The 12,516-nt window shown below is 39.2% G+C and overlaps 1 protein-coding gene across 2 annotated transcripts in view; it reads right to left on the reverse strand.

Moving 5' to 3' along the window:
• LOC134608926 (collagen alpha-6(VI) chain-like) overlaps positions 1-3,941 on the reverse strand; it is a 188,828-nt gene extending 184,887 nt beyond the window's left edge. For both annotated transcript variants that reach the window (XM_063452178.1, XM_063452177.1), the window contains exons 1-2: positions 3,867-3,941; positions 3,180-3,257 (exon numbers count right to left, since the gene is read on the reverse strand). The gene's annotated coding sequence lies outside the window, so the exon portion shown is untranslated. The remainder of the gene's footprint in view (positions 1-3,179; positions 3,258-3,866) is intronic.
• Positions 3,942-12,516: the final 8,575 nt, after the last annotated feature.

Raw genomic sequence — 12,516 nt, forward strand, 5'->3', positions numbered from 1 at the left:
TAAGAGGAGGAGAAGGTTTTAGATATATTTTGGTTTGTCTATGTCCGAAACGTGTAATTGCAATGAAAATAAAAATATATATTTGGTAATGCGAATATATATATATATATATATATATATATATATATATATATATATATATATATATATATATATATATATATATATATATTTGGTCACACTGCATATTAAAGATGGAGTAACATGTAAAGACATAAAGGAAATAATTTAAATATCATTTGGGAAGTTTGCACCATTTGATTGCCTATATGTTGTGTAACCTGATCCTCACTTTTCCATTCAAGTAAAGCAGAGCTATGGGTACTCAACATGATAAGACAGGTTACAGACATCACATAACAAATTTAATGAGTGACCAGATTCCACCTACAAATAGAGATGGAAATGTATATTATGCTTTATTATAGGAAATGTATATTATGCTTTTTTTTTAAACCATAATCAAGATCAAGAACATTGAGGGTATTGCTAGAACAATATATAGGAACATATCCAAGTAAAAATATAAAGTCTCACTATTATTATCTCAGCATTTCTGATACTTTGTCCTCCTCTGTTCCCATATCAGTTTAGTTTAATGAAGAATGTATTTGCACTGTTCCTGTAGTGTCACTGCTCAATTCTTTACTTTGTTAGGAGTGAAATGAACACTACAGGCACCATAACAACTTAATCTAAATGAAATTGTTATGGTGGTAGGAGGCCCACGGGTGCTTTCTTACCTGAAGGGTTAAACCGTTGTTGAATGGAAAGATTGCCTCCAACCCTGGATTTCCAATTCCCCCAGCGGCATCCGGCTTCTGAAATTGACTATCAGGAGATGCTGATTGGATAGAGAAGTCAGCTGATGATCTAAGCCAATCAGTACCTTTTTTATGAATGGGAAGCTTCTGATAAATACATTTTGATACACACAGTCATTCCCATTAGCTACTAATACAGTTCTCCATGGTAAATACTCATATAAATACTCATACACACAGCCATTCTCACTTCTCTAGAATGTACACCATAGAATCAAATGTGTGTTGAGCCTGGACATCATAAGCTAATCGATTTTTAGGGTAATGCAGACAATGCTCATGGAATATAAGCCGCAGTATAAGCCGAATGATCCTGGCGTTCGGTATAGTTACCACGTGCAAGGCATGCTTCTGGTAACCATAGTAACCCCTGTAGGTGGTGTAAGAGCAAAAGCATGCCAAACAATATAGACTGTGGGAGGAGTATATTCTGAATTCAGCCTGGACATACTAGGCACTAGATAACCCTGCAAAGATGGTTGTCAGTGTAGTGTGTGGAGTAAAATAACCCACATGGTGTAAGGATTGTAATTAATGTAATGAGTATAAGGCCACTTTGTGTGTTGTCTAGGATACAAATGTATCCACATATAAAATATCAAACCATAAAGAATCAGAGAAGCATTGCATTCAGTATCAAATTGCATGCAGAAACTAAGTATCATCTTAGTAAGGGACCATAGCCAAAGGGAAAAATCCCATGAGAGAATAGAACATTCAGAGAAAAATAGGAGAGAAAACTAAAACTAAATATAAAAAATAAGAATTAAAAAATAATAATAAAATATAAAATTAAATAAAAATAAAATAAAAGTAAACAAACAATGAAAAAAATAACCAAAACACAGGTCACAGGTCATAGTACTTTATCCCTTCTACAAATGTATTTTATCCAGGGTCACTGAAATGGAATCACAAAAAAATATGGACGTTGTCATGTATATAGATCTGATACATTCAACAAAAAGTATATATGAAAAAGATACCTGGTGGTCAAAAAAACAGGTAAAACAAACTGAAGAAAATCGGGATGGGGAAAGGCAGGAAGAGAAAATAAAGAGTCTACTGACAGGAATAATAAGATGAGATCTCACGTCCAAGAACAACAACAGACAGCAAAAATGCCCTGAGAAAACTAAACTAGCCAGAGGCAAATAAAAACATAGAATGCAATTCAAATTCCCTATTCAAAACACACTCTGATTAATTGCAGAAATTGCAGAATACTGATACACACAGTCATTCTTAATACTTTTTGATATTGTTCTTATCAATAAATACTGATATACACAGCCATTTGGAATCATTTCTGATACTGCCCTCCCCAGTAAATACTGGAACACACTGTCATTATCAATAATGTCTGGTATTGTCCCCACCAGTAAATTCGAATAAACAGTCGTTCTGAAAAAATTCTGATACTGTCCTACTCAGTAAATACTGATACACACTGTCATTATCAATCATGACTGGTATTGTCCTCCCCAGTAAATTCTAATAAACACAGCCATTCTGAAAAAAATCTGATAAGCTCCTCCCCAATACACAGTCATTCTTTTCTTAATATTTTTTATATGCCTCTCCTCAGTAAATACTGATACAAACAGCTATTCTGAATAATTTCTGATATTGTCCTCCCCAGTAAATACTGACACAGCCATTCTCAATAATTATTAATGATATTGTCCTCCCCAATACATACTGATACACAAAGTTATTCTCAATAATTATTACTCATATTGCCCCCTCCACCCCCCCCCCCCAGTAAATACTGATACACACAGCCATTCTCAATAATTATTACTCATATTGCCCCCCTCCACCCCCCAGTAAATACTGATACACACAGCCATTCTCAATAATTATTGATACTGTCCACCCGAGTAAATACTGATACACAAAGTTATTCTCAATAATTACTAATACAATCATCCTCAGTAAATACTAATACACAGTCATTATCAATAATGACTGATAGCGCCCTCCCAAGTAAATACTGATACACAAAGCTATTCTCAATAATTACTAATATTTTCATCCTCAGTAAATACTGAAACATGTCTTTGAGTGCTTTCCATAAATACTGAAAACAAGTCCTGTTTTTCAGTATTTCTTAGTAACTACACATACTGTTCTCCCTTATACACTGTTCTCATTTGTATATACTGACAGCAAGGTTTCCTAATAGAACATATTGGCACTGTGTCCTTTCTCTATTTTTTTTTTTTCGTTTACCAGTACAGTCATAGCTGCCACGTTTCTAAAGAAAAAGATGAATTATTTAGATGTAACAATTTCACTAAATGTCCCCACACACCCATTTTATTTGCCCCCCACCTCCACTATGCCTCTTACCTGTGTCACAGCTTTCACAATGCATAGGTCATACTCAGAGCAATGATGATGGGCTTGGCAGTGTAGCAAAAGCCAAAGCTGATGGGGAAATAAAAAAAAGTATTCATGCATTCAGAAAAGTAGTTTAGAGTTTAGAATTGGAGATTTAAAAAAATACAGAGACGTTTATAACACAGGCAACATGAAGACTCACGGGAAGAGAGCTGTTTAACTCACTCTCTGCTGGACCAAAACATGTCAATATTTAATCTCTCAAAATAAAGATTTAACATCCAAACAGCAAATTAGCCCCTTGAAAGTATGGAGAGAGCAACCATTTCTTGCAATTCGAACGAAAAAATATAGCTACAAATTCAGGGATGGGCATTTAAGATTAAGAACTATATCAGATTAAATAGCATTTTTTCTATATAATGTAACAAGAAATCTCCTAATCGGTGAATGCCAATACATAACCTTCTCCCATCTAGTAGCATTTAGTCCTTAACTTGAAAGTAACTCGCAAGTAACTTGCAAGCTCAGACACCACCAATAATTTACATCTAGAGCTCTGATCAATAACTAAAATACTTTGCCAAGTTTTGCAAAATGTCTTTTTTTGTTTGTTTGTTCTTTTTCTTTGGCAGTCGTTCATGACACTTTACATTAATAGCTAAATTATAGTGATGGAGATTAGAAATCACTGACCTGGTCCCTGTGCTTCGGATTAGAACCCGCTCTGTAATGTTATTATGGGATGCCGTGCCCAGCCAGTATTGAGTCCACAATCCAGGGAGAACGTTAAGAAAGGAAGGTAAAGACTCAGATACTGAGAGTGGGCGGGACCAGACCGAACAGTCTACTCGAACACTTACTGTCTAGGAACATATATTGAATATGACAGCTCTCCCACACAAGCACAAACAACTGCAGAACGATAACTAACACAGAGCAAGATTTTATTAGGTTAGAGATAAGCTCATAGCTTGTCATTTGATGCAATGTTCCAATAAAAGTAGAGAAACTGCTATAGAAAAGAAATGGTTATTCCACATAATAAAATGTACCTCATAATTAGTGATGGGTTTACGGCTTTCATTTAAAAAAAACAAAAAACAAAGATGAGGCAAAAGGGAGACGCTACGTGTACATTATATGGCCAAAAGGTATGTGGGCACACGCAGGGGCCGCTATAGGCCTTTATGCACCCTGTGTGAAAAATCTTCACAGCACCCCTTTCCTAGTCATACTCCTTAATCCATGTATAGTGTGTAAATAGAGGTGTAGTGTTTGTATAAAGGACTTATTAAATCAATAATTATAATAATATATAAAATATATATTAATAATTCTTATCATTCCCCATTCCCTGTTGTTACATTGCAGGGAGAGGGGAATGCTGATTTTTGGCGGTCCAGTGTGCTGAGAATCTGCTCTGCTCCTCTGCCTGGTGCAGACTGTGAGTAACTGTCTTGCTAGTTACATCCCAGTACATTAATGCTTAATGCCTAAATGGCTAATCAGTGCTAATATGTGCAATCTTTGTGCCCAAAAGACTAATCAGTGCCAGAGCTTTCCTGTTGTAATCTGCGACAAAGCTCTGATTGGCCGTAGCTCAGGAGACAGGTACTCATGGTTTGCCGCTGTCATATAATACTGTGAGTTGTTTTGCTTTTAAAGTCTGGATTTTCCTTATTTACCTTTGCATAATAATGTACAGTAATGTGCTGTGTTTATCCATTTATCACTGAGATCCAAAGCAAAAAAAAGCCATTATAGTACTATGTGGTGGGTGTGTACCAGTACTCCACAACAACACAAGTCCCAGTTATGTGCCTAGTAACATATCACAGAGCTTCCCAACAATAAAACACTCAGTAATGCATATTTTGTATGACTGCCACTGTAATATAATTCTCACAATAATATCATGTAATGTGCACATGTGTGTATTGTCTTTGTGTGATATGTATGACATGTGTGGGCTGTGTGTGATATATGTATTGGGTGTATTGACTGTGTGTAGGCAGATGTGTGAATGCAGGTGTAAATTTTTGCAGAGTCACATGCACACAGTCCCACAGTGTCATATTCCCCACCACCAGCTCTTACCTTCCCCACGGCGCCCATGGCGTCCTGGAGGTGGTCCTCTTTCTTTGCTGACAGTCCTGACATCGGACTGCCTGACACCGTATCCTACCAGTTCCTATCTGGCTTATCTGGTTTCTTCACTAACTCTGTAAAAAAAAAACAGTCATGCCATCATAGATCTCCCGGGTTTCCGTATCACTCTGAGACACCTGGAAAGGTCATGTTTGCAAGGGGATGCCATTCCGCTGCAAATGAGTTCCTCTCCTAACAAACCAACTAGTAGTTTGTCACACACAGCCAGATGTACACAGTAATGCGCATACACTGCCAAATACATGTATAGGCAGACAACCACACATACAGTAACACACACAGACACAGGCAGACAGTCTCACACAGTTACAGGAAAAAATCCCACACACAATGACAAGACACACAGTAACAGGCAGCCACACACAGTTATAGGAAGTAACACACACACTGTTACAGACAGTCACACACATATACAGGCAGTCAGTCACATAGTTACAGGCAGACAGTCACAAAGTTTAATTTCCAATCAAATCTTACAACACAGTGAATTTACTTTAGAAGTCTGTATCTCCTGCTCTGGTGAACTTTAATTACACACAAGGCTCCTGCAGGCTGTAGCAAGTAATTAAAAAATGATAGCCTAAACAGACTGTGCAATAAAATTAGTTTAAAAATTGTGTCTCTCTCTCTTTACAGGAAGTGTTTAGGAACACTGTGTAAGACACAGGCAAGGGAAGTGTGACCAGAGCTGCATAAACAAAGTGATTTAACTGTTAAAGGGACATATTTGTCCCAACATAGCTGGTCGGGGCCATCTATGTCTTGACACATCTGGGTAGGGCCATTTCTGTCCCTACACAGCATCCCAGTGCATTCTTTGTCTACAAAATGCTAGTCAGTGCGATCTTTGTCCCAAAATAGCTTATCAGTGCCATCTTTGTGCACAAATGGCTAATCAGTTCCATTGTCATGCCCAGATTGCTAATCACTGCCTTCTCTGTGCCCATATGGCTAATATGAGTGATTTTTTTGTGCCCAAAAGACTAATCAGTGCCATATACAATTTCTCTTGTCATATTATAACCTTTGCCTTCCATCTCTGCTGCCTGTCCCAGATCACCAGGAAGCAAAACCTAGCAAGAGGGGTGAGACCTCACATGAGGGGGTGGAGACTAGCACTGCACTCCCAGATGACCTGCCTCTATCTACAGAGCACCTGGACACTGTACACACCGTGTCCCAGGACACCCTCAACCTTGCCCCACGTGGAGGTATGGCGAAGTCAGAGATTTCACACTTCCATTAAGTAATACCAAATCATACCAGCAATGGGTTCTGTGATTCTGGCATTCTTCGCTAATCACCTGTGCCCACTGCATATCAGGCTAATGATTCCTAATAAGTCCAAGCAGCACACAGGGCATGGGCCACTGAGGACTTATGTTTATCATTAAAACATTAAAGGGACACTGTAGGCACCCAGGTCACTTTAGCCCATTGAAGTGGTCTTGGTGCCAACTCCCATCACCCTTAACCCTGAGCATGTAATTATTGCAGTTTTGATAAACTGCAATAATTAGCTTGCAGGGTTAAGTCCTCCTCTAGTAGCTGTCTACATGACAGCGACTAGAGGGACTTCCTAGTTCTTAGACGACTTTTGGTCAACTAAACGATGCTGGATGTTCTCACACTTTGCATGAGGACCTCCAGCGTCACCGGAATCCCCACAGGAAAGCATTGATTAATGCTTTCCTATGGGGAGCTCATAACGCGTGTGCGACCATTGCCGCACGTGCGCATTAGGTCTCACCCGCCGGCGGACGTCAGTGGGGGAGGAGTGTGTGCGGAGCTGAGCCAGAGCCGAGGGACATCAGCGCTGGACCCAGGTAAGTGACGGAAGGGGTTTTTAACCCCTTCAGCGCCGCGGGAGGGGGCCTTGACAGAAGGGGAAGCTAAAGTGCCTGGAAAACGAGTTTGTTTTCCTGGCACTATAGTTTTCCTTTAAGAACTGTGTAACATTGAACAGAAAGACAGAGCCAGGTGATTTCTAGACACTATAAACACTTCAATGAGATGAATCAGTTACAGTGCTTACAGTGTCTCTTTAATAAGGAGTCATCTCCCCCCTCCCTTGTGTCTAAAAGAGCTTCCATTTTTTTAGGAAGGTTTTGTTAGGTCTCCTCTAAGCATACTTACCTTCTCATAATCACTTGGTGCACAGATTTGGCACCACATTATTTTCCTCAGGGTCTGCCTCTTTTTCCAGTGTTTCTAACATGGGCCGTCTGGATCTCCACCCCCTTATATAATGTGGTGTCCCTATTCCAACATCATGCCACCAAAAACGCGGATTTGCATCAGTCTCAATGCCACCTCATAGTTTAGGCAATGGGCCTTGAACCATGCTATGAATACCCAGCTGACCACTTGTAATGCACACCTTGACAAACTGTACCACAGGATGGAACACTTTGTTCAAGCTCTGCAAACACTGCTTGTTTTCATCAGATCTGATGAAGCCGTGAATACGGCGAAACGCGTCATCACGCAAAGCTACGCACCTTACGTCACGCATACAAGGAAGTCCCTCCTCCCGGAAGTTTTTTTTGGATACAGACGGTAACCACAGCGGCGAACAAAACAAAGGGGACAGTCGACACCCTGAAGCTGCACTTTACCGAACTTTGTATTTATTTGAAAATTGGATGTGAAGGAAGGTGACTATTCTATGCTGTGCTGGGCAAATAAATATCTTGAAGTATCTCCGTTTATGCAGTCCTATATCTGAAGAAGCGATTAAAGCTAGAGCAGGCTCTTTCTGCTCTATGTTTGTGAGTGCACCCTTCTGGCATTTATTATCTATATATATTTTTTAAAAACGATTTTACACTATTGTGTTTTTTATGTCTCTCCTTTTCCTTTATGTATAATTCGAGAGGACATATGTATGTATAACATTTATTTACACAATTGAGTGCACTTTAACACTTTGCACTTTATTATAATATATTGCACTAGTTGCACTTTGAATCACTTGGGTCTTAAAGACACAGCGCACCTTATCATTATTCTGTATGGTAGAAAACAACCCAATAGTATAAAATTATGCAAATGTTTTGACACTTTCAAGAGATTATTTGACTCTCTAGGTCATAGAGCTAATGCTGCCAAAACACTTCTTAGATTAAAATAAGGTACATGTTCCAAGAGATTATGCTATTGAACACCATACCCTAGCATCTGAGGTACAGTAGAAATACCAGGCCTTTGAAGATGTTCTCACTAATGGATTATCTTTTTTCTTTCTTGATGAGATGCCAACTAGAAATATATCCGAGAACATCTCATAACCTATCTTTCCCACATTAATGAAAGAGTAAGATATAGGCAAAACACACCAAAACAAATAGAAGTAGGAAAGCTTGGTCATCTTCATCTGAATTGTACTATTAGGCTGGAACATTTCTGCAGCTAAGGGGTCTTTAGGACAGACCTCAAATGTTTTACAGATGTTCTCCAAACCTGAGAAATCAAAGGTTTCTAATACCAGTCATGTTAAAGTGGGAGAGTGCAGAGATGTGCACATCTGCCCTTGCTAATTCAATAGCGGCAGAGAGTTTCATAGAACTGGGCTTTGCTCATTTTTTTCCAAATCAATACCCTTGGTCATAGAGGTCATAGATGCCAGACCTCTTCAGGTACCCACCATAGCCAATGAGCCATTCTCACATTTTTGAAACTATAGATAAGGAAGTGATGATATTACAGATTATTTCCTCTCCTTCTTTTCCAGTGGTTTTAGAATATTCTTGATTGGCTTAACTCAACCCTTTGGTAAATTGAGAAAAAGGAGAGATCAAGTCCCAATCTTGTTATAATAGTTGTCTAAATATGGTTAAAAATCTCTTATTGGTCAATGTACCCACTATGGTTCCATTGTTTATAGCAGTGTTTCCCAACCCAGTCCTCAAGGCACACCTACCAGTCCAGGATTTAAGGATTACCCAGTTTTGTCTAAGGTGTTTTTTCTTTTTTTTTCTAAAAACACCTTAGACAAAACTGGGTAATCCTTAAATCCTGGACTGGTAGGTGTGCCTTGAGGACTGGGTTGGGAAACACTGGTCTATAGCACCCAAAAGATATTGCATGAGGTATTTGATAAAAAAAAAAAAAAAAAAGAAGCAGACAAGTTTCAACCTTATCGTTCTTATAACTGTTTTACTGATTTACTCCCTGGAGTCATGCTTCCAGAGAGGTACAGTTTATCCACTAATTACCAAAGAGAATATGGTCATAAATAAATACATTAAAGAGGCTTTAGTGAAATGTTTTAACAGACACTCTTCTTCTCGTGCCGTGGCTGGATTCTTTATTGTGTCCAAATCGGAGGGCGATTTCAGACCATTGATAAATGGACATTGATTAGAATCACTATACGTGATATCTGCCCAATCCCTTTGAATACTGAACTTTTCTATAAACTCAAGGAGTCCAATGTCTTTACAAAATTAGATTTACACAGAGCCATTAAATTGGCCAGGATCAAGGAGGGAGATGAATGGACAATGGCTTTTAACACCAAAAGTGGACATTATTTGTAATATTTGTCATTGTATTTATATTTGTATTATTTGTATACAGTCATACCTGGGGGATAGAATGCAAGAATACGATCTGGGGGGGATCAGAGAACAAGGCACATGGATGGGTTGGGGGGAGATCAGAGAATAAGACACATGGAGGGGATATGGCGTAGAATGGGGGAAAAGACACATGAAGGGGCTGGGTGGTAGAATAGGAGAATAAGACACAGGGAGATCCTGGGGGATGGGAGAATAAGACACATAGAGGGGCAGGAGGAATGGGAGAATAAGACACATAGAGGGGCAGGAGGAATGGGAGAATAAGACACATGGAGGGGATGGAGGAGGGAATGAGACACGTGGAGGGGCTGGGAGGAGGATAAGACACATGAAGGGGCTGGGGGAAAATGAGACACATGAGGGGCAGGACAATTTTTGCTCCAGGGCCTGTTGGTTTCTAGTTACACTTCTGTCTGAAAGGTATTGAAAGAAAAACTGTTAGACAGTGGTCTCTTTTGTAAGCTCAAAAAGTGTTTATTTGACAAAGAACCGGGACAGTTTTTAAGCTTTGTAAAATCTGGCTCAGGATTTCAAATGTACACAAAAAAACCCTGACTCCCTTCCCAATTGGCCCTTAGCCAAAGGACTTCAAGTCATAAAGGGATTTATTGGTTTCTAAAATGACTATGCAAGGTTTACTAAGTGTTTATCCTCTATAGTAGCTCCCATAACAAATATGACAAAAAATGGTAAGAACTGTCAGAAATGTACTCCTCCAGCTGTAACTGCTTTTGAGACTCTTGTCAATGTATGTCTCAGCAACCATTTCAGTCCATCCTGATCCATTACTCCCTTATCTTGTGGAGGTTGATGTGTCCAAAACAGGAGTTGGTGCTATTCTGGGCCAGCATAAAGCATTGTGGATTTTTCTCCAGAAAATTGTCAGACACGTAGTGGAGATATGAAATAGGAAACAGAATAACAGATTTACTAGCCATTTTTATTTGCTTTCAAAGAAGTGGAGACACTTACCTGAGGGTTCATCAGTACCAGTTACAATTCTTAGTAACCATAAATGGCTGGCACATAGTGATGGGGCTGAGATGCTGAATTCGATCCACAGATCACAGAGGCAGCAGCAGGGACCTGATTGCACAGGGCTGAGATGTAAGTATGTAATTGTGACTGCATGTATGATTGCCTGTGTCTGTATGTTTTTGTTTGACTGTATATATATGTCTGTATGACTGTGTATGTATGTCTCTGTGTGACTGTGTCTGTATGTCTCTGTGTGACTGTGTCTGTATGTCTCTATATGACTATGTTTGTATGTCTCTGTATTACTATATGTCTGTGAATGTATGTCTTTGTATGTCTGTATTCCTCTGTATGACTGTGTCTGTATGTCTCTGTATGTGTGTTTCTATATGACTATGTCTGTATGCCTCTGTAAAACAATATGTCTGTGTATGTATGTCTATGTATGTCTCTTTATGTCTGTCTGCATGTCTCTGTATGTCTGTGTCTGTCTGTCCTTGTATGTCTGTGTGTGTATGTCTCTGTATGACTAAATATCTGTGTATGGATGTCTTTTTGCCTGTGTCTGTGTGTCTCTTTATATCAGTGTCTGCATGACTGTGTCTGCGTGTCTCTGTATGACTATATGTCTGTGTATTCATGTCTCTGCATGTCTGTGGGTCTCCGAATGCCTATGTCTGTAAGTCTTTGTATGCATGTATGTTTGTCTATGTATGACTATGTCTTTATGTGTGTGTATGATATGTCTGTGTATGTACAACTCTCTATGTCTCTTTGTGTCTGTATGTCTCTGTATGCCTATCTGTTTGTCTCTGTATGACTATATGTCTGTGTATGTATGTCTCTGTATGTTTCTCTGTATGTTTCTTTGTATCTGTGTCTGTATGTCTCTTTATGTATGTCTGTATGTCTCTTTATGTCTGTATCTCTATTTCTCTGTATGCTTTTGTCTATATGTCTCTGTATGACTATAGGCCTGTGTATGTATGTCTTTGTATGCCTGTGTCCATGACTCTGTATGACAGTGTCTGTATGTATCTGTGTGTCTCAGTATGACTGTATGACAGTGTACCTGTATGTGTATATTGTATGACTGCCTGCATGTAAGTCTGTGTAACTTTGTGACTGAATAACTATGTCTGTGTGTCTGTATGGTTACGTGCCTGTATGTTTGTTCCTGCATGACTGTGATTGGGTGTGTGCTTTTTATGACTGTGTGTCTAGGTTTTGTGTCTGTATGCTTTTTGCCTTTGTGCCTTTTTATCTATGTCTATAAGACTTGGGAGGAAAGAGACACACAAAAGTTCTTAGGGGAGGCACACAAAAATGGGGCTGAGGGGAGAAAAAGCAACAGAGAGGGACTGGGGGAACATAGAGAGACACACAAAGGGTCTGAATGGAAGAACGAGACCCACATGTGGCTGGTGGGGAAGTAAGAGACACACAAAAGAGCAGGGGGAAGAGCAAGGGGTATTTTAAGAGACAAACTAATGGACTGATAACATACACTAAAAGGGGTGTAAGACACACAAAGGGGCAAAGGGAGTAAGACATTCAAAAGAAAGGACATTAAACACTAAAGAGGGTAGCAAATTCGAAATGAGCCACACAGG

The sequence above is a fragment of the Pelobates fuscus genome, chromosome 4, assembly GCF_036172605.1.
Source record: "Pelobates fuscus isolate aPelFus1 chromosome 4, aPelFus1.pri, whole genome shotgun sequence".
In the NCBI taxonomy this organism is placed as follows: Eukaryota; Metazoa; Chordata; class Amphibia; order Anura; family Pelobatidae; genus Pelobates; species Pelobates fuscus.